The 19,895-nt window shown below is 38.0% G+C and overlaps 21 non-coding genes across 21 annotated transcripts; 8 read left to right on the top strand and 13 right to left on the bottom strand.

The window, feature by feature from the left end:
* Positions 1-543: 543 nt before the first annotated feature.
* Trnaa-agc (transfer RNA alanine (anticodon AGC)) lies at positions 544-616 on the bottom strand. The gene has a single exon. It is a non-coding gene; the product is annotated as a tRNA-Ala (tRNA).
* A 126-nt stretch (positions 617-742) lies between these two features.
* Trnam-cau (transfer RNA methionine (anticodon CAU)) lies at positions 743-814 on the top strand. Its single transcript has one exon. It is a non-coding gene; the product is annotated as a tRNA-Met (tRNA).
* A 166-nt stretch (positions 815-980) lies between these two features.
* Trnaa-agc (transfer RNA alanine (anticodon AGC)) lies at positions 981-1,053 on the bottom strand. The gene has a single exon. It is a non-coding gene; the product is annotated as a tRNA-Ala (tRNA).
* A 940-nt stretch (positions 1,054-1,993) lies between these two features.
* Trnaa-agc (transfer RNA alanine (anticodon AGC)) lies at positions 1,994-2,066 on the bottom strand. The gene has a single exon. It is a non-coding gene; the product is annotated as a tRNA-Ala (tRNA).
* A 126-nt stretch (positions 2,067-2,192) lies between these two features.
* Positions 2,193-2,264, top strand: Trnam-cau (transfer RNA methionine (anticodon CAU)). The gene has a single exon. It is a non-coding gene; the product is annotated as a tRNA-Met (tRNA).
* Positions 2,265-2,430: 166 nt separating this feature from the next.
* Trnaa-agc (transfer RNA alanine (anticodon AGC)) lies at positions 2,431-2,503 on the bottom strand. Its single transcript has one exon. It is a non-coding gene; the product is annotated as a tRNA-Ala (tRNA).
* A 1,138-nt stretch (positions 2,504-3,641) lies between these two features.
* Trnam-cau (transfer RNA methionine (anticodon CAU)) lies at positions 3,642-3,713 on the top strand. Its single transcript has one exon. It is a non-coding gene; the product is annotated as a tRNA-Met (tRNA).
* A 166-nt stretch (positions 3,714-3,879) lies between these two features.
* On the bottom strand, positions 3,880-3,952 carry Trnaa-agc (transfer RNA alanine (anticodon AGC)). Its single transcript has one exon. It is a non-coding gene; the product is annotated as a tRNA-Ala (tRNA).
* Positions 3,953-5,088: 1,136 nt separating this feature from the next.
* On the top strand, positions 5,089-5,160 carry Trnam-cau (transfer RNA methionine (anticodon CAU)). Its single transcript has one exon. It is a non-coding gene; the product is annotated as a tRNA-Met (tRNA).
* Positions 5,161-6,932: 1,772 nt separating this feature from the next.
* Positions 6,933-7,005, bottom strand: Trnaa-agc (transfer RNA alanine (anticodon AGC)). The gene has a single exon. It is a non-coding gene; the product is annotated as a tRNA-Ala (tRNA).
* A 128-nt stretch (positions 7,006-7,133) lies between these two features.
* Positions 7,134-7,205, top strand: Trnam-cau (transfer RNA methionine (anticodon CAU)). Its single transcript has one exon. It is a non-coding gene; the product is annotated as a tRNA-Met (tRNA).
* A 1,562-nt stretch (positions 7,206-8,767) lies between these two features.
* Trnaa-agc (transfer RNA alanine (anticodon AGC)) lies at positions 8,768-8,840 on the bottom strand. Its single transcript has one exon. It is a non-coding gene; the product is annotated as a tRNA-Ala (tRNA).
* A 128-nt stretch (positions 8,841-8,968) lies between these two features.
* Trnam-cau (transfer RNA methionine (anticodon CAU)) lies at positions 8,969-9,040 on the top strand. The gene has a single exon. It is a non-coding gene; the product is annotated as a tRNA-Met (tRNA).
* Positions 9,041-9,206: 166 nt separating this feature from the next.
* Positions 9,207-9,279, bottom strand: Trnaa-agc (transfer RNA alanine (anticodon AGC)). Its single transcript has one exon. It is a non-coding gene; the product is annotated as a tRNA-Ala (tRNA).
* Positions 9,280-10,601: 1,322 nt separating this feature from the next.
* Trnaa-agc (transfer RNA alanine (anticodon AGC)) lies at positions 10,602-10,674 on the bottom strand. Its single transcript has one exon. It is a non-coding gene; the product is annotated as a tRNA-Ala (tRNA).
* A 128-nt stretch (positions 10,675-10,802) lies between these two features.
* Trnam-cau (transfer RNA methionine (anticodon CAU)) lies at positions 10,803-10,874 on the top strand. Its single transcript has one exon. It is a non-coding gene; the product is annotated as a tRNA-Met (tRNA).
* A 165-nt stretch (positions 10,875-11,039) lies between these two features.
* Trnaa-agc (transfer RNA alanine (anticodon AGC)) lies at positions 11,040-11,112 on the bottom strand. Its single transcript has one exon. It is a non-coding gene; the product is annotated as a tRNA-Ala (tRNA).
* Positions 11,113-12,433: 1,321 nt separating this feature from the next.
* Trnaa-agc (transfer RNA alanine (anticodon AGC)) lies at positions 12,434-12,506 on the bottom strand. Its single transcript has one exon. It is a non-coding gene; the product is annotated as a tRNA-Ala (tRNA).
* A 128-nt stretch (positions 12,507-12,634) lies between these two features.
* Positions 12,635-12,706, top strand: Trnam-cau (transfer RNA methionine (anticodon CAU)). The gene has a single exon. It is a non-coding gene; the product is annotated as a tRNA-Met (tRNA).
* A 166-nt stretch (positions 12,707-12,872) lies between these two features.
* Positions 12,873-12,945, bottom strand: Trnaa-agc (transfer RNA alanine (anticodon AGC)). Its single transcript has one exon. It is a non-coding gene; the product is annotated as a tRNA-Ala (tRNA).
* A 1,376-nt stretch (positions 12,946-14,321) lies between these two features.
* Positions 14,322-14,394, bottom strand: Trnaa-agc (transfer RNA alanine (anticodon AGC)). Its single transcript has one exon. It is a non-coding gene; the product is annotated as a tRNA-Ala (tRNA).
* Between the last annotated feature and the right edge of the window lie 5,501 nt (positions 14,395-19,895).

Raw genomic sequence — 19,895 nt, 5'->3', positions numbered from 1 at the left:
GTCTTCACGTGTATAATGTAGTGTAATCTTTGAATGGCTACCGGCCTATTAAAGTCTGAAACATCGAACCGGCTAAACATGATTGAACAATGGGCCCTTTTATCATAGCTATGCAGATCGGAGGTGCTTGCTTGTTACAAATGTTGAAAGCCGTTGTCATATAAACGATCGAATTCGTGACTGGTTGTTCGACATGGCGTGCAACAAATGTTTACATTTTTGTTAGGTCAACTTTGATGTTTTCAGAACAGGCGCTTGTTAAATTGTTATCAAATAAGAAAACATATAATTATAAATTCTAATCTTGTTATAGGAAACCTAGAGTCTAGGACTGAGAGTCTAGGCGCTAATTTGTAAATAATACCATTAACAAGGTTGTACGTTAAGCTAGTTTGTATTTATTTAAGTAAAAAAGAAAACCTGGCAAAGTGTTCACATCAAAACCGGACCATGTTCAAAGCATGACAATGTTATCTTTGGTAAGCAGATGTGTTAGTGTTTAGTGAGGAAACAGAGAAATGGTCCGAATGCTGATGAAAAGAATGGAGAATCAGGGTATCGATCCCTGTACCTCTCACATGCTAAGCGAGCGCTCTACCACTTGAGCTAATTCCCCTCGATAGATAATTATAGCTCTACCTTTGCTCACTTTTTATTGCTCAAATTGAAACGTAGATGGATACACTTAATTTTTTTTGTCCATGCAGTAAATCGCAAATCCTTCAGTAAACATAGTGATAACAGCAGAGTGGCGCAGTGGTAGCGTGCTGGGCCCATAACCCAGAGGTCCGAGGATCGAAACCTCGCTCTGCTAGATATTTTGTTTTGAAGTTTTTCAAAGTCTTCTAAGTGCACGACTCCGTCCCAATCAGTTCTAATTTTGACTGTTTATAGAAAAAACAAGCAAAATCATGATTCGAATGAAATTTTGCACGAAAGTGTTACATAAAACATGGTGTTTGACTAGCGGTTTAAAAGAATGGAGAATCAGGGTATCGATCCCTGTACCTCTCACATGCTAAGCGAGCGCTCTACCACTTGAGCTAATTCCCCTAATGAGATGATTATAGTGCTGCTTTTGCACACTGTTTATGGCTCAAATGTAAACGTAGCTGAATAAAATTCAGCTGTTTTATTCCATGGCAGTAAAAAGCAAATTCTTCAGTATACATCATAACAACATCAGAGTGGCACAGTGGAAGCGTGCTGGGCACATAACTCAGATTATGACCTTCAACCGCTGCTTCCATAACATTCAATCTCTAAATAAACGAGAATGTATTTGAAAAAAAACAATTGTGTGTATGGACACTGGCCCAAAGTCACAGTTTAACTCGGAGGTAAGCGACTTTATTATGAGACATTGACAATTGGCGGTATACTGTGAACTGGAGGGTAGCCTTGATAACGAAGGGCGAATGACAGTGAACCATGATTCGCGTAAGTTCTGTCTTCACGTGTATAATGTAGTGTAATCTTTGAATGGCTACCGGCCTATTAAAGTCTGAAACATCGAACCGGCTAAATATGATTGGACAATGGGCCCTTTTATCATAGCTATGCAGATCGGAGGTGCTTGCTTGTTACAAATGTTGAAAGCCGTTGTCATATAAACGATCGAATTCGTGACTGGTTGTTCGACATGGCGTGCAACACATGTTTACATTTTTGTTAGGTCAACTTTGATGTTTTCAGAACAGGCGCTTGTTAAATTGTTATCAAATAAGAAAACATATAATTATAAATTCTAATCTTGTTATAGGAAACCTAGAGTCTAGGACTGAGAGTCTAGGCGCTAATTTGTAAATAATACCATTAACAAGGTTGTACGTTAAGCTAGTTTATATTTATTTAAGTAAAAAAAGAAAACCTGGCGAAATGTTCACATCAAAACCGGACCATGTTCAAAGCATGACAATGTTATCTTTGGTAAGCAGATGTGTTAGTGTTTAGTGAGGAAACAGAGAAATGGTCCGAATGCTGATGAAAAGAATGGAGAATCAGGGTATCGATCCCTGTACCTCTCACATGCTAAGCGAGCGCTCTACCACTTGAGCTAATTCCCCTCGATAGATAATTATAGCTCTACCTTTGCTCACTGTTTATGTCTCAAATTGAAACGTAGATGGATACACTTAATTTTTTTTGTCCATACAGTAAATCGCAAATCCTTCAGTAAACATAGTGATAACAGCAGAGTGGCGCAGTGGTAGCGTGCTGGGCCCATAACCCAGAGGTCCGAGGATCGAAACCTCGCTCTGCTAGATATTTTGTTTTGAAGTTTTTCAAAGTCTTCTAAGTGCACGACTCCGTTCCAATCAGTTCTAATTTTGACTGTTTATAGAAAGAACAAGCAAAATCATGATTCGAATGAAATTTTGCACGAAAGTGTTACATAAAACATGGTGTTTGACTAGCGGTTTAAAAGAATGGAGAATCAGGGTATCGATCCCTGTACCTCTCACATGCTAAGCGAGCGCTCTACCACTTGAGCTAATTCCCCTAATGAGATGATTATAGTGCTGCTTTTGCACACTGTTTATGGCTCAAATGTAAACGTAGCTGAATAAAATTTAGCTGTTTTATTCCATGGCAGTTAATAGCAAATTCTTCAGTATACATAATAACAACATCAGAGTGGCACAGTGGAAGCGTGCTGGGCACATAACTCAGATTATGACCTTCAACCGCTGCTTCTATAACATTCAATCTCTAAATAAACGAGAATGTATTTGACAAAAAACAATTGTGTGTATGGACACTGGCCCAAAGTCACAGTTTAACTCGGAGGTAAGCGACTTTATTATGAGACATTGACAATTGGCGGTATACTGTGAACTGGAGGGTAGCCTTGATAACGAAGGGCGAATGACAGTGAACCATGATTCGCGTAAGTTCTGTCTTCACGTGTATAATGTAGTGTAATCTTTGAATGGCTACCGGCCTATTAAAGTCTGAAACATCGAACCGGCTAAACATGATTGGACAATGGGCCCTTTTATCATAGCTATGCAGATCGGAGGTGCTTGCTTGTTACAAATGTTGAAAGCCGTTGTCATATAAACGATCGAATTCGTGACTGGTTGTTCGACATGGCGTGCAACACATGTTTACATTTTTGTTAGGTCAATTTTGATGTTTTCAGAACAGGCGCTTGTTAAATTGTTATCAAATAAGAAAACATATAATTATAAATTCTAATCTTGTTATAGGAAACCTAGAGTCTAGGACTGAGAGTCTAGGCGCTAATTTGTAAATAATGCCATTAACAAGGTTGTACGTTAAGCTAGTTTGTATTTATTTAAGTAAAAAAGAAAACCTGGCAAAGTGTTCACATCAAAACCGGACCATGTTCAAAGCATGACAATGTTATCTTTGGTAAGCAGATGTGTTAGTGTTTAGTGAGGAAACAGAGAAATGGTCCGAATGCTGATGAAAAGAATGGAGAATCAGGGTATCGATCCCTGTACCTCTCACATGCTAAGCGAGCGCTCTACCACTTGAGCTAATTAACCTCGATAGATAATTATAGCTCTACCTTTGCTCACTGTTTATGTCTCAAATTGAAACGTAGATGGATACACTTAATTTTTTTTGTCCATGCAGTAAATCGTAAATCCTTCAGTAAACATAGTGATAACAGCAGAGTGACGCAGTGGAAGCGTGCTGGGCCCATAACCCAGAGGTCCGAGGATCGAAACCTCGCTCTGCTAGATATTTTGTTTTGAAGTTTTTCAAAGTCTTCTAAGTGCACGACTCCGTTCCAATCAGTTCTAATTTTGACTGTTTATAGAAAGAACAAGCAAAATCATGATTCGAATGAAATTTTGCACGAAAGTGTTACATAAAACATGGTGTTTGACTAGCGGTTTAAAAGAATGGAGAATCAGGGTATCGATCCCTGTACCTCTCACATGCTAAGCGAGCGCTCTACCACTTGAGCTAATTCCCCTAATGAGATGATTATAGTGCTGCTTTTGCACACTGTTTATGGCTCAAATGTAAACGTAGCTGAATAAACTTTAGCTGTTTTATTCCATGGCAGTAAAAAGCAAATTCTTCAGTATACATCATAACAACATCAGAGTGGCACAGTGGAAGCGTGCTGGGCCCATAACTCAGATTATGACCTTCAACCGCTGCATCCATGACATTCAATCTCTAAATAAAACGCCAATGTATTTGAACAAATCAATTGTGTGATTGGGCACTGGCCTCAAGTCACGGTTTAACTCGGAGGTAAGCGACTTTATTATGAGACAAAGGCAATTGGCGGTATACTGTGAACTGGAGGGTAGCCTTGATAACGAAAGGCGAATGACAGTGAACCGTGCTTCGCGTAAGTTCTGTCTTCACGTGTATAATAGTGTAATCTTTGAATGGCTAACGGCCTATTAGAGTTTGAAACATCGAAATGGCTATAAATGATTGGACAAGTGGCCGTTTTATCATAGCTATGCAGATCGGAGGTGCTTGCTTGTTACAAATATTGAAAGCCGTTGTCATATAAACGATTGAATTCGTGACTGGTTGTTCAACATGGCGTGCAACACATGTTTACATTTTTGTAAGGTCAACTTTGATGTTTTCAGAACAGGCGTTTGTTAAATTGTTATCAAATAAGAAAAGATATAATTATAAATTCTAATCTTGTTATAGGAAACCTAGAGTCTAGACTGAGAGTCTAAGCGCTAATTTGTAAGTACAGCCATAAACAAGGTAGTACGTTTAGCTAGTTTGTATTTATTTATGTAAAAAAGAAAACCTGGCAAAGTGTTCACATCAAAACCGGACCATGTTCAAAACATGACAATGTTATCTTTGGTAAGCAGATGTGTTGGTGTTTAGTGAGGAAACAGAGAAATGGTCCGAATGCTGATGAAAAGAATGGAGAATCAGGGTATCGATCCCTGTACCTCTCACATGCTAAGCGAGCGCTCTACCTTTTGAGCTAATTCCCCTCAATAGATAATTATAGCTCTACCTTTGCTCACTGTTTATGTCTCAAATTCAAACATAGATGGATACACGTAAGTAGTTTTTTCCATGGCAATAAATCGCAAATCCTTCAGTAAACATAGTAACAACAGCAGAGTGGCGCAGTGGAAGCGTGCTGGGCCCATAACCCAGAGGTCCCAGGATCGAAACCTCGCTCTGCTAGATATTTTGTTTTGAAGTTTTTCAAAGTCTTCTTAGTACAAGACCCCGTTCCAATCAGTTCTAATTTTGACTGTTTATAGATAGAACACGCAAAATCATGATTCGAATGAAATTTTGCACAAAAGTGTTACATAAAACATGGTGTTTGACTAGCGGTTTAAAAAAATGGAGAATCAGGGTATCGATCCCTGTACTTCTCACATGCTAAGCGAGCGCTCTACCACTTGAGCTAATTCCCCTAATGAGATAATTATAGTGCTGCTTTTGCACACTGTTTATGACTCAAATGCAAACGTAGCTGAATAAAATTTAGCTGTTTTTTTCCATGCCAGTAAATAGCAAATTCTTCAGTATATATCGTAACAACATCAGAGTGGCACAGTGGAAGCGTGCTGGGCCCATAACTCAGATTATGACCTTCAACCGCTGCTTCCATAACATTCAATCTCTAAATAAAACGACAATGTATTTCAACAAACCAATTGTGTGTATGGACACTGGCCCAAAGTCACAGTTTAACTCGGAGGTAAGCGATTTTATTATGAGACATTGACAATTGGCGGTATACTGTGAACTGGAGGGTAGCCTTGATAACGATGGGCGAATGACAGTGAACCGTGATTCACGTAAGTTCTCAATCTCCACGCAGAGTTGTCGTTCCTTGCTCTCACATACAACTCTGCATAAGGCTCAGCACGCCATTTTGTCTACCAAATAGCTAAAACCGATCAAACGCATACAATGTATATTTGTGTGGATATTTAAGATCGCATGCATTTAATTAAGAAATATGACTTTTAAATGTACGATAAATCGTGCAAAAACTTGTGAGTTTTAATGCAACTCTTTGGAACTTTTTTATTGCCCATTTACACAGATGTAATCATTCCACCCACTTCACAAATGTAAACAATTGTACATATTTTTTATTGAGTGACGTTAGGCATTGTTTCGACGTATTTATGTATGTTGGTTTCTTAACATAAAAAAAACATATAAATTTTATAATAATTAATTAAGACTGATATAAGATATCATGGTATGAGATGGTTTTCTTTAATGCAGTTAATGCAATGTAACCGTCGTGCAAGAGATTGTTTAGTATACTGTAACCTCAATGATGAACGCTTGGAATGATCATGACATGAATGAGACGCTGTCATAACAATAGTCCGTTCTGAGCCCAACACAGAGGTGAATGTAATGTGACCGTCGTGCAAGAGATTGGTAAGTTCTGTCTTCACGTGTATAATATCTTTGAATGACTACCGGCCTTTTAAAGTCTGAATCATCGAAACGGCTTAACATGATTGGACAAGTGGCCGTTTTATCATAGCTATGCAGATCGGAGGTGCTTGATTGTTACAAATATTGAAAGCCGTTGTCATATAAACGATCAAATTCGTGACTGGTTGTTCGATATGACGTGCAAAACATTTTTACATTTTTTGTAAGGTCAACTTTGAGGTGTTCAGAACAGGCGCTTGTTAAATTGTTATCAAATAAGAAAACATTTAATTATAAATTCCAATCTTTTTATAGGAAACATAGAGTCTAGGACTGAGAGTCAGGGCGCTAATTTGAAAGTGTCATCATGACCAATGTAGTACGTTAAGCTAATATTTATTTATTTAAGTAAAAAAGAAAACCTGGCAAAGTGTTCACATCAAACCCGGAGCATGTTCAAAGCATGACAATGTTATCTTTGGTAAGCAGATGTGTAAGTGTTTAGTGAGGAAACAGAGAAATGGTTCGATTGCTGATGAAAAGAATGGAGAATCAGGGTATCGATCCCTGTACCTCTCACATGCTAAGCGAGCGCTCTACCACTTGAGCTAATTCCCCTCAATAGATTATTCTAGCACTACCTTTGCTCACTGTTTATGTCTCAAATTGAAACGTAGATGGATACACTTAAGTTGTTTTTTTTCCATGCAGTAAATCGCAAATCCTTCAGTAAACATAGTAATAACAGCAGAGTGGCGCAGTGGAAGCGTGCTGGGCCCATAACCCAGAGGTCCGAGGATCGAAACCTCGCTCTGCTAGATATTTTGTCTTGAACTTTTTCAAAGTATTCGAAGTACAAGACTTCGTTCCAATCAGTTCTAATTTTGACTGTTTATAGATAGAACAAGTAAAATCATGATTCGAAACAAATTCTGCACGAAAGTGATACATAAAACATGGTGTTTGACTAGCGGTTTAAAAGAATGGAGAATCAGGGTATCGATCCCTGTACCTCTCACAATGCTAAGCGAGCGCTCTACCACTTGAGCTAATTCCCCTAATGAGATAATTAAAGAGCTGCTTTTGCACACTGTTTACAACTCAAATGCAAACGTAGCTGAATAATTTTTAGCTGTTTTTTTCCATGCCAGTAAATAGCAATATAACGATCGTTATCAAGGCTACCCTCCAAACTTGATAACGGTGGGCGAATGACAGTGAACCGTGATTCACGTAAGTTCTCAATCTCCACGCAGAGTTGTCGTTCCTTGCTCTCACATACAACTCTGCATAAGGCTCAGCACGCCATTTTGTCTACCAAATAGCTAAAACCGAACAAACGCATATAATGTATATTTGTGTGGATATTTAAGATCGCATGCATTTAATTAAGAAATATGACTTTTAAATGTACGATAAATCGTGCAAAAACTTGTGAGTTTTAATGCAACTCTTTGGAACTTTTTTATTGCCCATTTACACAGATGTAATCATTCCACGCACTTCACAAATGTAAACAATTGTACATATTTTTTATTGAGTGACGTTAGGCATTGTTTCGACGTATTTATGTATGTTGGTTTCTTAACATAAAAAAAAACATATAAATTTTATAATAATTAATTAAGACTGATATAAGATATCATGGTATGAGATGGTTTTCTTTAATGCAGTTAATGCAATGTAACCGTCGTGCAAGAGATTGTTTAGTATACTGTAACCTCAATGATGAACGCTTGGAATGATCATGACATGAATGAGACGCTGTCATAACAATAGTCCGTTCTGAGCCCAACACAGAGGTGAATGTAATGTGACCGTCGTGCAAGAGATTGGTAAGTTCTGTCTTCACGTGTATAATATCTTTGAATGACTACCGGCCTTTTAAAGTCTGAATCATCGAAACGGCTTAACATGATTGGACTAGTGGCCGTTTTATCATAGCTATGCAGATCGGAGGTGCTTGATTGTTACAAATATTGAAAGCCGTTGTCATATAAACGATCAAATTCGTGACTGGTTGGTCGATATGACGTGCAACACATTTTTACATTTTTTGTAAGGTCAACTTTGAGGTGTTCAGAACAGGCGCTTGTTAAATTGTTATCAAATAAGAAAACATTTAATTATAAATTCTAATCTTTTTATAGGAAACATAGAGTCTAGGACTGAGAGTCAGGGCGCTAATTTGAAAGTGTCATCATGACCAATGTAGTACGTTAAGCTAATATTTATTTATTTAAGTAAAAAAGAAAACCTGGCAAAGTGTTCACATCAAACCCGGAGCATGTTCAAAGCATGACAATGTTATCTTTGGTAAGCAGATGTGTAAGTGTTTAGTGAGGAAACAGAGAAATGGTCCGATTGCTGATGAAAAGAATGGAGAATCAGGGTATCGATCCCTGTACCTCTCACATGCTAAGCGAGCGCTCTACCACTTGAGCTAATTCCCCTCAATAGATAATTCTTGCACTACCTTTGCTCATTGTTTATGTCTCAAATTGAAACGTAGGTGGATACACTTAAGTTGTTTTTTTTCCATGCAGTAAATCGCAAATCCTTCAGTAAACATAGTAATAACAGCAGAGTGGCGCAGTGGAAGCGTGCTGGGCCCATAACCCAGAGGTCCGAGGATCGAAACCTCGCTCTGCTAGATATTTTGTCTTGAACTTTTTCAAAGTATTCGAAGTACAAGACTTCGTTCCAATCAGTTCTAATTTTGACTGTTTATAGATAGAACAAGTAAAATCATGATTCGAAACAAATTCTGCACGAAAGTGATACATAAAACATGGTGTTTGACTAGCGGTTTAAAAGAATGGAGAATCAGGGTATCGATCCCTGTACCTCTCACATGCTAAGCGAGCGCTCTACCACTTGAGCTAATTCCCCTAATGAGATAATTAAAGAGCTGCTTTTGCACACTGTTTACAACTCAAATGCAAACGTAGCTGAATAATTTTTAGCTGTTTTTTTCCATGCCAGTAAATAGCAATATAACGATCGTTATCAAGGCTACCCTCCAAACTTGATAACGATGGGCGAATGACAGTGAACCGTGATTCACGTAAGTTCTCAATCTCCACGCAGAGTTGTCGTTCCTTGCTCTCACATACAACTCTGCATAAGGCTCAGCACGCCATTTTGTCTACCAAATAGCTAAAACCGAACAAACGCATATAATGTATATTTGTGTGGATATTTAAGATCGCATGCATTTAATTAAGAAATATGACTTTTAAATGTACGATAAATCGTGCAAAAACTTGTGAGTTTTAATGCAACTCTTTGGAACTTTTTTATTGCCCATTTACACAGATGTAATCATTCCACGCACTTCACAAATGTAAACAATTGTACATATTTTTTATTGAGTGACGTTAGGCATTGTTTCGACGTATTTATGTATGTTGGTTTCTTAACATAAAAAAAAACATATAAATTTTATAATAATTAATTAAGACTGATATAAGATATCATGGTATGAGATGGTTTTCTTTAATGCAGTTAATGCAATGTAACCGTCGTGCAAGAGATTGTTTAGTATACTGTAACCTCAATGATGAACGCTTGGAATGATCATGACATGAATGAGACGCTGTCATAACAATAGTCCGTTCTGAGCCCAACACAGAGGTGAATGTAATGTGACCGTCGTGCAAGAGATTGGTAAGTTCTGTCTTCACGTGTATAATATCTTTGAATGACTACCGGCCTTTTAAAGTCTGAATCATCGAAACGGCTTAACATGATTGGACAAGTGGCCGTTTTATCATAGCTATGCAGATCGGAGGTGCTTGATTGTTACAAATATTGAAAGCCGTTGTCATATAAACGATCAAATTCGTGACTGGTTGTTCGATATGACGTGCAACACATTTTTACATTTTTTGTAAGGTCATCTTTGAGGTGTTCAGAACAGGCGCTTGTTAAATTGTTATCAAATAAGAAAACATTTAATTATAAATTCTAATCTTTTCATAGGAAACATAGAGTCTAGGACTGAGAGTCAGGGCGCTAATTTGAAAGTGTCATCATGACCAATGTAGTACGTTAAGCTAATATTTATTTATTTAAGTAAAAAAGAAAACCTGGCAATGTGTTCACATCAAACCCGGAGCATGTTCAAAGCATGACAATGTTATCTTTGGTAAGCAGATGTGTAAGTGTTTAGTGAGGAAACAGAGAAATGGTCCGATTGCTGATGAAAAGAATGGAGAATCAGGGTATCGATCCCTGTACCTCTCACATGCTAAGCGAGCGCTCTACCACTTGAGCTAATTCCCCTCAATAGATAATTCTTGCACTACCTTTGCTCACTGTTTATGTCTCAAATTGAAACGTAGATGGATACACTTAAGTTGTTTTTTTTCCATGCAGTAAATCGCAAATCCTTCAGTAAACATAGTAATAACAGCAGAGTGGCGCAGTGGAAGCGTGCTGGGCCCATAACCCAGAGGTCCGAGGATCGAAACCTCGCTCTGCTAGATATTTTGTCTTGAACTTTTTCAAAGTATTCGAAGTACAAGACTTCGTTCCAATCAGTTCTAATTTTGACTGTTTATAGATAGAACAAGTAAAATCATGATTCGAATGAAATTCTGCACGAAAGTGATACATAAACATGGTGTTTGACTAGCGGTTTAAAAGAATGGAGAATCAGGGTATCGATCCCTGTACCTCTCACATGCTAAGCGAGCGCTCTACCACTTGAGCTAATTCCCCTAATGAGATAATTAAAGAGCTGCTTTTGCACACTGTTTACAACTCAAATGCAAACGTAGCTGAATAATTTTTAGCTGTTTTTTTCCATGCCAGTAAATAGCAATATAACGATCGTTATCAAGGCTACCCTCCAAACTTGATAACGATGGGCGAATGACAGTGAACCGTGATTCACGTAAGTTCTCAATCTCCACGCAGAGTTGTCGTTCCTTGCTCTCACATACAACTCTGCATAAGGCTCAGCACGCCATTTTGTCTACCAAATAGCTAAAACCGAACAAACGCATATAATGTATATTTGTGTGGATATTTAAGATCGCATGCATTTAATTAAGAAATATGACTTTTAAATGTACGATAAATCGTGCAAAAACTTGTGAGTTTTAATGCAACTCTTTGGAACTTTTTTATTGCCCATTTACACAGATGTAATCATTCCACGCACTTCACAAATGTAAACAATTGTACATATTTTTTATTGAGTGACGTTAGGCATTGTTTCGACGTATTTATGTATGTTGGTTTCTTAACATAAAAAAAACATATAAATTTTATAATAATTAATTAAGACTGATATAAGATATCAAGGTATGAGATGGTTTTCTTTACTGCAGTTAATGCAATGTAACCGTCGTGCAAGAGATTGTTTAGTATACTGTAACCTCAATGATGAACGCTTGGAATGATCATGACATGAATGAGACGCTGTCATAACAATAGTCCGTTCTGAGCCCAACACAGAGGTGAATGTAATGTGACCGTCGTGCAAGAGATTGGTAAGTTCTGTCTTCACGTGTATAATATCTTTGAATGACTACCGGCCTTTTAAAGTCTGAATCATCGAAACGGCTTAACATGATTGGACAAGTGGCCGTTTTATCATAGCTATGCAGATCGGAGGTGCTTGATTGTTACAAATATTGAAAGCCGTTGTCATATAAACGATCAGATTCGTGACTGGTTGTTCGATATGACGTGCAACACATTTTTACATTTTTTGTAAGGTCAACTTTGAGGTGTTCAGAACAGGCGCTTGTTAAATTGTTATCAAATAAGAAAACATTTAATTATAAATTCTAATCTTTTTATAGGAAACATAGAGTCTACGACTGAGAGTCAGGGCGCTAATTTGAAAGTGTCATCATGAACAATGTAGTACGTTAAGCTAATATTTATTTATTTAAGTAAAAAAGAAAACCTGGCAAAGTGTTCACATCAAACCCGGAGCATGTTCAAAGCATGACAATGTTATCTTTGGTAAGCAGATGTGTAAGTGTTTAGTGAGGAAACAGAGAAATGGTCCGATTGCTGATGAAAAGAATGGAGAATCAGGGTATCGATCCCTGTACCTCTCACATGCTAAGCGAGCGCTCTACCACTTGAGCTAATTCCCCTCAATAGATAATTCTTGCACTACCTTTGCTCACTGTTTATGTCTCAAATTGAAACGTAGATGGATACACTTAAGTTGTTTTTTTTCCATGCAGTAAATCGCAAATCCTTCAGTAAACATAGTAATAACAGCAGAGTGGCGCAGTGGAAGCGTGCTGGGCCCATAACCCAGAGGTCCGAGGATCGAAACCTCGCTCTGCTAGATATTTTGTCTTTTACTTTTTCAAAGTATTCGAAGTGCAAGACTTCGTTCCAATCAGTTCTAATTTTGACTGTTTATAGATAGAACAAGCAAAATCATGATTCGAAACAAATTCTGCACGAAAGTGACACATAAAACATGGTGTTTGACTAGCGGTTTAAAAGAATGGAGAATCAGGGTATCGATCCCTGTACCTCTCACATGCTAAGCGAGCGCTCTACCACTTGAGCTAATTCCCCTAATGAGATAATTAAAGAGCTGCTTTTGCACACTGTTTACAACTCAAATGCAAACGTAGATGAATAATTTTTAGCTGTTTTTTTTCCATGGCAGTGAATAGCAAATTCTTCAGTATACATCGTAACAACATTAGAGTGGCACAATAGAAGCGTGCTGGGCCCATAACTCAGATTATGACCTTCAACCGCTGCTTCCATGACCTTCAATCTCTAAATAAAACGACAATGTATTTGAACAAACCAATTGTGTGTATGAACACTGGCCCAAAGTCACAGTTTAGCTCGGAGGTAAAAGACTTTATTATGATACAATGGCAATGGGCGGTATACTGTGAACTGGAGGGTAGCCTTGATAACGAAGGGCGAATGACAGTGAACCGTGCTTTGCGTTAGTTCTGTCTTTACGTGTATAATAGTATAATCTTTGAATGGCTACCGGTCTATTAAAGTTTGAAACATCGAAACGGCTAAACATGATTGGACAAGTGGCCGTTTTATCATAGCTATGCAGATCGGAGGTACTTGCTTGTTTCAAATATTGAAAGCCGTACATCATATAAACGATCGAATTCGTGACTGGTTGTTCGACATGGCGTGCAACACATGTTTACATTTTTTGTAAGGTGAACTTTGATGTTTTCAGAACAGGCACTTGTTAAATAGTTATCAAATAAGAAAACATATAATTATAAATTTTAATCTTGTTATAGGAAACCTAGAGTCTAGGACTGAGAGTCTAAGCGCTAATTTGTAAGTACAGCCATAAACAAGGTAGTACGTTAAGCTTATTTGTATTTATTTAAGTAAAAAAGAAAACCTGGCAAAGTGTTCACATCAAACCCGGAGCATGTTCAAAGCATGACAATGTTATATTTGGTAAGCAGATGTGTAAGTGTTTAGTAAGGAATCAGAGAAATGGTCCGAATGCTGATGAATGGAATGGAGAATCAGGGTATCGATCCTTGTACTTCTCACATGCTAAGCGAGCGCTCTACCACTTGAGCTAATTCCCCTCAATAGATAATTATAGCTCTACCTTTGCTCAATGTTTATGTCTCAAATTCAAACGTAGATGGACACACTTAAGTTGTTTTTTTTCCATGGAAGATCGCAAATCCTTAAGTAAACATAGTAAAAACCGCATAGTGGCGCAGTGGAAGCGTGCTGGGCCCATAACCCAGAGGTCCGATGATCGAAACCTCGCTCTGCTAGATATTTAGTTTTGAAGTTTTTTAAAGTCTTCTAAGAACAAGACTCCGTTGCAATCAGTTCTAATTTTGACTGTTTATAGAAAGACCAAGCAAAATCATGATTCGAATGAAATTCTGCACGAAAGTGTTCCATAAAACATGGTTTTGACTAGCGGTTTAAAAGAATGGAGAATCAGGGTATCGATCCCTGTACCTCTCACATGCTAAGCGAGCGCTCTACCACTTGAGCTAATTCCCCTAATGAGATAATTATAGTGCTGTTTTGCATACTGTTTATGACTCAAATGCAAACTAGCTGAATAAAATTTAGCTGTTTTTTTTTTCATGGCAGTAAAGAGCAAATTCTTCAGTATACATTGTTACAACGTCAGAGTGGCACAGTGGAAGCGTTCTGGGCCCATAACTCAGATTATAACCTTCAACCGCTGCTTCCATAACATTCAATCTCTAAATAAAACGACAATGTATTTGAAAAATAAAAACAATTGTGTGTATGGACACTGGCCCAAAGTCACAGTTTAACTCGGAGGTAAGCGACTTTATTATGAGACATTGACAATTGGCGGTATACTGTGAACTGGAGGGTAGCCTTGATAACGAAGGGCGAATGACAGTGAACCGTGATTCGCGTAAGTTCTGTCTTCACGTGAATAATGTAGTGGAATCTTTGAATGGCTACCGGCCTATTAAAGTCTGAAACATCGAACCGGCTAAACATCATTGAACAATGGGCCGTTTTATCTTAGCTATGCAGATCGGAGGTGCTTGCTTGTTACAAATATTGAAGGCGTTGTCATATAAACGATCGAATTCGTGACTGGTTGTTCGACATGGCGTGCAACTCATGTTTACATTTTGTGTAAGTTCAACTTTGAGGTTTTCAGAACAGGCGCTTGTTAAATTGTTTTCAAATAAGAAAAGATATAATTATAAATTCTAATCTTTTTATAGGAAACCTAGAGTCTAGGACTGAGAGTCTAGGCGCTAATTTGTAAGTACAACCATGAACAAGGTAGTACGTTAAGCTAGTTTGTATTTATTTAAGTGAAAAAAAGAAAACCCGGCAAAGTGTTTACATCAAACCTGGACCATGTTCAAAGCATGACAATGTTATCTTTGGTAAGCAGATGTGTAAGTGTTTAGTTAGGAAACAGAGACGTGGTCCGAATGCTGATGAAAAGAATGGAGAATCAGGTTATCCATCCCTGTACCTCTCACATGCTAAGCAAGCGCTCTACCACTTGAGCTAATTCCCCTCAAAAGATAATTCTAGCACTTCCTTTGCTCACTGCGTATGACTCAAATTCATACGCAAATGGATACACTTACGTTGTTTTTTCCATGTCAGTAAATTGCAAATCCTTAAGTAAACGTAGTAACAATAGCAGAGTGGCACTCCCCCTAGCGATTCAGCTCATATCAGTTGTGTTTATACTGACCAATCGTTGAATGTAACGCTACCACAATTTGAAAGGTTCTGAGCAATGAGATTGCAGGGATCTACCAAAATTGGTTTGTAAGCAAATATGGCGGATCGACGACATGTATGTGGAGACCGATATGTTAAAATAATACCTAAGTGTTTTTATTGTTAAGTTTTAATTACTGTGTATTCGGAATTCTTACACGTGGTAAGTGTGATAAGTTTTCGACAAATATATAATTATACCGACGCCCGTTGCTTTGTTTTTGTACTTTTCCAATTAGCTCAGCAGATTAAGTCTTTATATCAAGAAATCGTTCAGTTTGTGATGCAAGCACCAAATTTGGCACATATACTCTACAGTCACTCTAGATTTGATAAAGCACGTTAGCCAATACAAATTTCAAAATGGCGTCCGTTTTCAAGATGGCCGCCGTCATGATTGAAAAATGAAAAAAAAGGAACAAATTCTCTGAAAGGTTTTACTGCTGTGAATATTACTTGATTTTGATTTCGTTCACAACAATTTGACTTGTTTGAATTTAAATTAAGACATTGTTTAAGTATATAGTACACACAAATCCAACATGGCTTCAAAAATGGCCTCCAAGATGGCCGCAAAAACCTATTTAAGATCATAGCTATGTTACTATCCAATTAAATTTGATGAATTTGGTGTCTATACCCAGGTTTCAGGGAGCAAAGAGTACATTTATTTCGTCCGACAAAGTGTAAGTTAATAATGTCACACAGAAATCCAACATGTGGTGTCCAAAATGGCTGCCAAGATGGCCGCCAATACATATAAATGAACATTATATTACTTTCCACTCAATTTTAGATCTAGATTTTGGTGTCTATAGATAGGTTTCAGGGAGCAAAGAACACATTAACGTCATCAGACACTTTTTAAGTTTATTATATATCACACAAATCAAAAATGGCCGCCAAGATGGCCGTCAAAACCTATTTATGATAATAAAATATGACTTTGTAACTGTCCACTCAAATTTGATTAGTTTGGTGTCTATACCCAGGTTTCAGGGAGAAAGAACACATAAATATCACATTTATATCTTCAGACAAAATGTAAGCTAATTATGTTGCACACACATCCAACACGGCGACCAAAATGGCCATTAACACAATACGAAGGACCACAGGTCCATAACTTGTTACTCAAAAGTTATGGTTGTTATTTAAAACGCCATAGTTTAGGAGACAAAGAACACTTTAATGGAGTTGAGGTTATATTTAAGCAGTTGAATAATCATAAACTCCAATTTATGACATTTGGAAGAGAGAATGAACGGGCACATGACTTCAAAATAGGATCAGGTTTTACTAACTTCTGTAGACATCATGTTTTACCGTTGCTGAAAATCATTGAATATTAACGTCAGCCTGAATAAGCATGAGTTCTTCCAAAAGGTTAATATTATACTCTTTGTGTTCCTTTGACTATTTAATTACATAAAAGCAGAAGTAGATGGTCTTATTGTCCCTTTCGGAGTAATGCAGGATCTAGATGAGCAAATCTGTATCCTCGACCACCAACTGTGTGGTGCTACGACGGGATCGTTATACTGTTTCTTTAACAATTTCAACGTCTGCATCCACGGGAGACAGAACAACATAGCATCCCATTTAAGGCAGGGTTGTGCTGATCAGAGCAATCATGCCGGCCTTGTTTCTGTCACGAGACAAAAAGTCTTTACATGAGCATTCTGTTTCTTTGCTTAAACTCACAATATCATTCACATTTGTTTCATCGTCTCCGGTGTGTGTTGTCTTTGTTATAATGGCCGTCTTCGTAGCCATCGAACCCCACTGTCGCTTGTACGTAATGCATTTTCTATGAATCTACATAAGACTCGGCTATTGCGTTATATTAGTCACCCTTCTCCATGGTCAAGGATTCAGAAAAGTGCAACCATTATGCATCTGTTTCATAAAAACAGTTCATCTCAGCCTCACATGATGTGTCTATAGCATACTCTCTAATTGCCTGAGCGATCTGAGGCTTATCTGCTGTACACAGTATGTTCTTGGTTTCAAATAAGGCATCAGGAAGGGAGCTCAGTTCAAAAGACAATACGACTGCAAGGGAAGGATCTCCAGATTTTTACACCACCAGAAAACGCTGGAACAGAAGAGCAGGATAAAAAGCACGTTCAGAAGCGATCTTAACAGCCAAGCTATTCCCAAGAGCTTTGGCTCTGTATTTTCTCGTGAATTTATAAGCAAAGACCAACTTTCCAATGATATCTCTTATGATCGTTTTCCCGAACGCCTCAACTGCATGAACATTCACATCTGACCCAGCCACTATCTTATTGACCATGTTTCTCAGAGTAGGGTTAGCTGTGTAATGGAGAGCAGGTTTGTAATCTGTGTCTGTATTTTTTATAGATCAAAAGAATCCCCTTTGATGCACGCCTCAGTTGAATCTTTGTGTTGTGGAATTGAAGTATAGGTCAGATCTGTGAAATCCTGCATCCCACTGTTGTGCTCGGATGATGCAGATAGGGTCCAAGGGGTTTGCATTTCCTCGGCTATTTTACTGCCGCGAGTGCCACATGTGCTCTATAAACACATCATCAATGTGTGCTCAATGACAAGATCACGTCTCCTAGCCCAGCATAGCATTTATTGCACCTCCGAACAACGTGAAAACCAATAACGAAATTTCGATAAACGTCTGGTTGCGTTTCCTCTAGATCGCTTATTTGCAGCAAAGATGGATAGCAAATTGGACATTGCCTGCTAATGCATCAGCCAACACCCAGTACGATATGCTTTAATCAAACCCCTTGAATTGTTAATCGTAAGCTGATAATTCAGCCATACTATGTTTGTCGTTGAGGTCTGGGCAAGTTCATGTTTCTTCTTCTCTGTAGCCCTCTCGGGTTTGATATAAATCGCATAACATATCATCTGCTAGCGTCATTTTGCCACTAATAAGGGAAGAGTACAAATCCTTTGCATGTTCCAGCAGTATCTGAATGTCTGGATCTTTCTGTGTCATTTCGGCTGTAGGCTGGCTGTGTATGCCCTTTTCAACAAGAATATGGTCCCGTGAAGCCCTCTGGACAATTTTTTGTGTCACAATGTGCACAATTTGCGCATGTTCTCTATAGACTGAAACAAGTATGTTTTTGAGAGCGGTTTCTGCCATGAGGGATCCTTTGCCCCCCCTCCCCCCGCAAGTTCATACGTTTATGAAACATCCAAAAAATTATCAACACTTTAAACTACTTTGTGGCGCATCAGTGATGATTTCGGCAGCCTTCCAATACAAGGGTTGATCAAACGTTACATTGGTGTGAAGGTTGTGGCAAGGTTGCAAACTAAGGCTTATGTAGACATACCCCATTGTACATATTAATCATAGGCAAGAATTTGAATGACAATTGCAGCCCTGGGTACTGTATTTTCTGGTGCAAGATACGCATAATTCCCTGCAAATTTAGTATTGTCTGAAGCTGAAAAATATCGATCCTCTTGTCAAAATCCAAAACTCACGGCAGGTCCAAACTATAGCGTTTCACATAACAAGCATCACGTTAAAAGTAATGGACTTGTGGTCCTTCGTATTGTGTTTCACGCCATGTGAGATTTCCGTGTAACATAATACACTTAAACTATGTCTGACATTCGTAATGTTTTCGTTGCCCCTTGAAACCTCGGTATAGACACCAAAATCATCAATTGTGAGTGGAAAGTTACAAAGTTATGATCATTAATAGATTTTGGTGGACATATTTGAGGCCATTTTGGACGCCATGTTGGATTTGTGTTTAATATAATAAACCTATAATATGTCTGATGATCGTAATGTGTTCTTTGCCCCTTGAAACCTATGTATAGCCACCAAAATAATGAACTTTGAGTGGATATTTACATAGTTATGATCATTAATAGGTTTTGGCGGCCATTTTTGCGGCCATTTTAGACGCCATGTTGGATTTGTGTGTACATATTTTATACTTTAACAATGTCTGATGATCTGTGTGTGTTCTTTGTCTCTTGAAACCTAGGTATAGACACCAAATTCATCAAATTTAAGTGGATAGTTACATAGTTATGATCATTAATATGTTTTGGTGGCCATCTTGGCGGCCTTTTTCGACGCCATGTTGGATTTGTTTGAAATATAATAAACTTAAATAATGTATGATGATCTTAATGTGTTTTTGCCACTTGAAACCTTTGTATAGCCACCAAGATAATCAAATTTGAATGGATATTTACATAGTCATGATCATTTATAGGTTTTGGTGGCCATCTTGGCGGCCATTTTGGACGCCATGTTG

This window comes from Dreissena polymorpha, chromosome 11 (assembly GCF_020536995.1).
Source record: "Dreissena polymorpha isolate Duluth1 chromosome 11, UMN_Dpol_1.0, whole genome shotgun sequence".
NCBI lineage: Eukaryota > Metazoa > Mollusca > Bivalvia > Myida > Dreissenidae > Dreissena > Dreissena polymorpha.
Note: the sequence above shows the minus strand (reverse complement) of the source record. Positions and strands in the feature narration are given on the sequence as shown.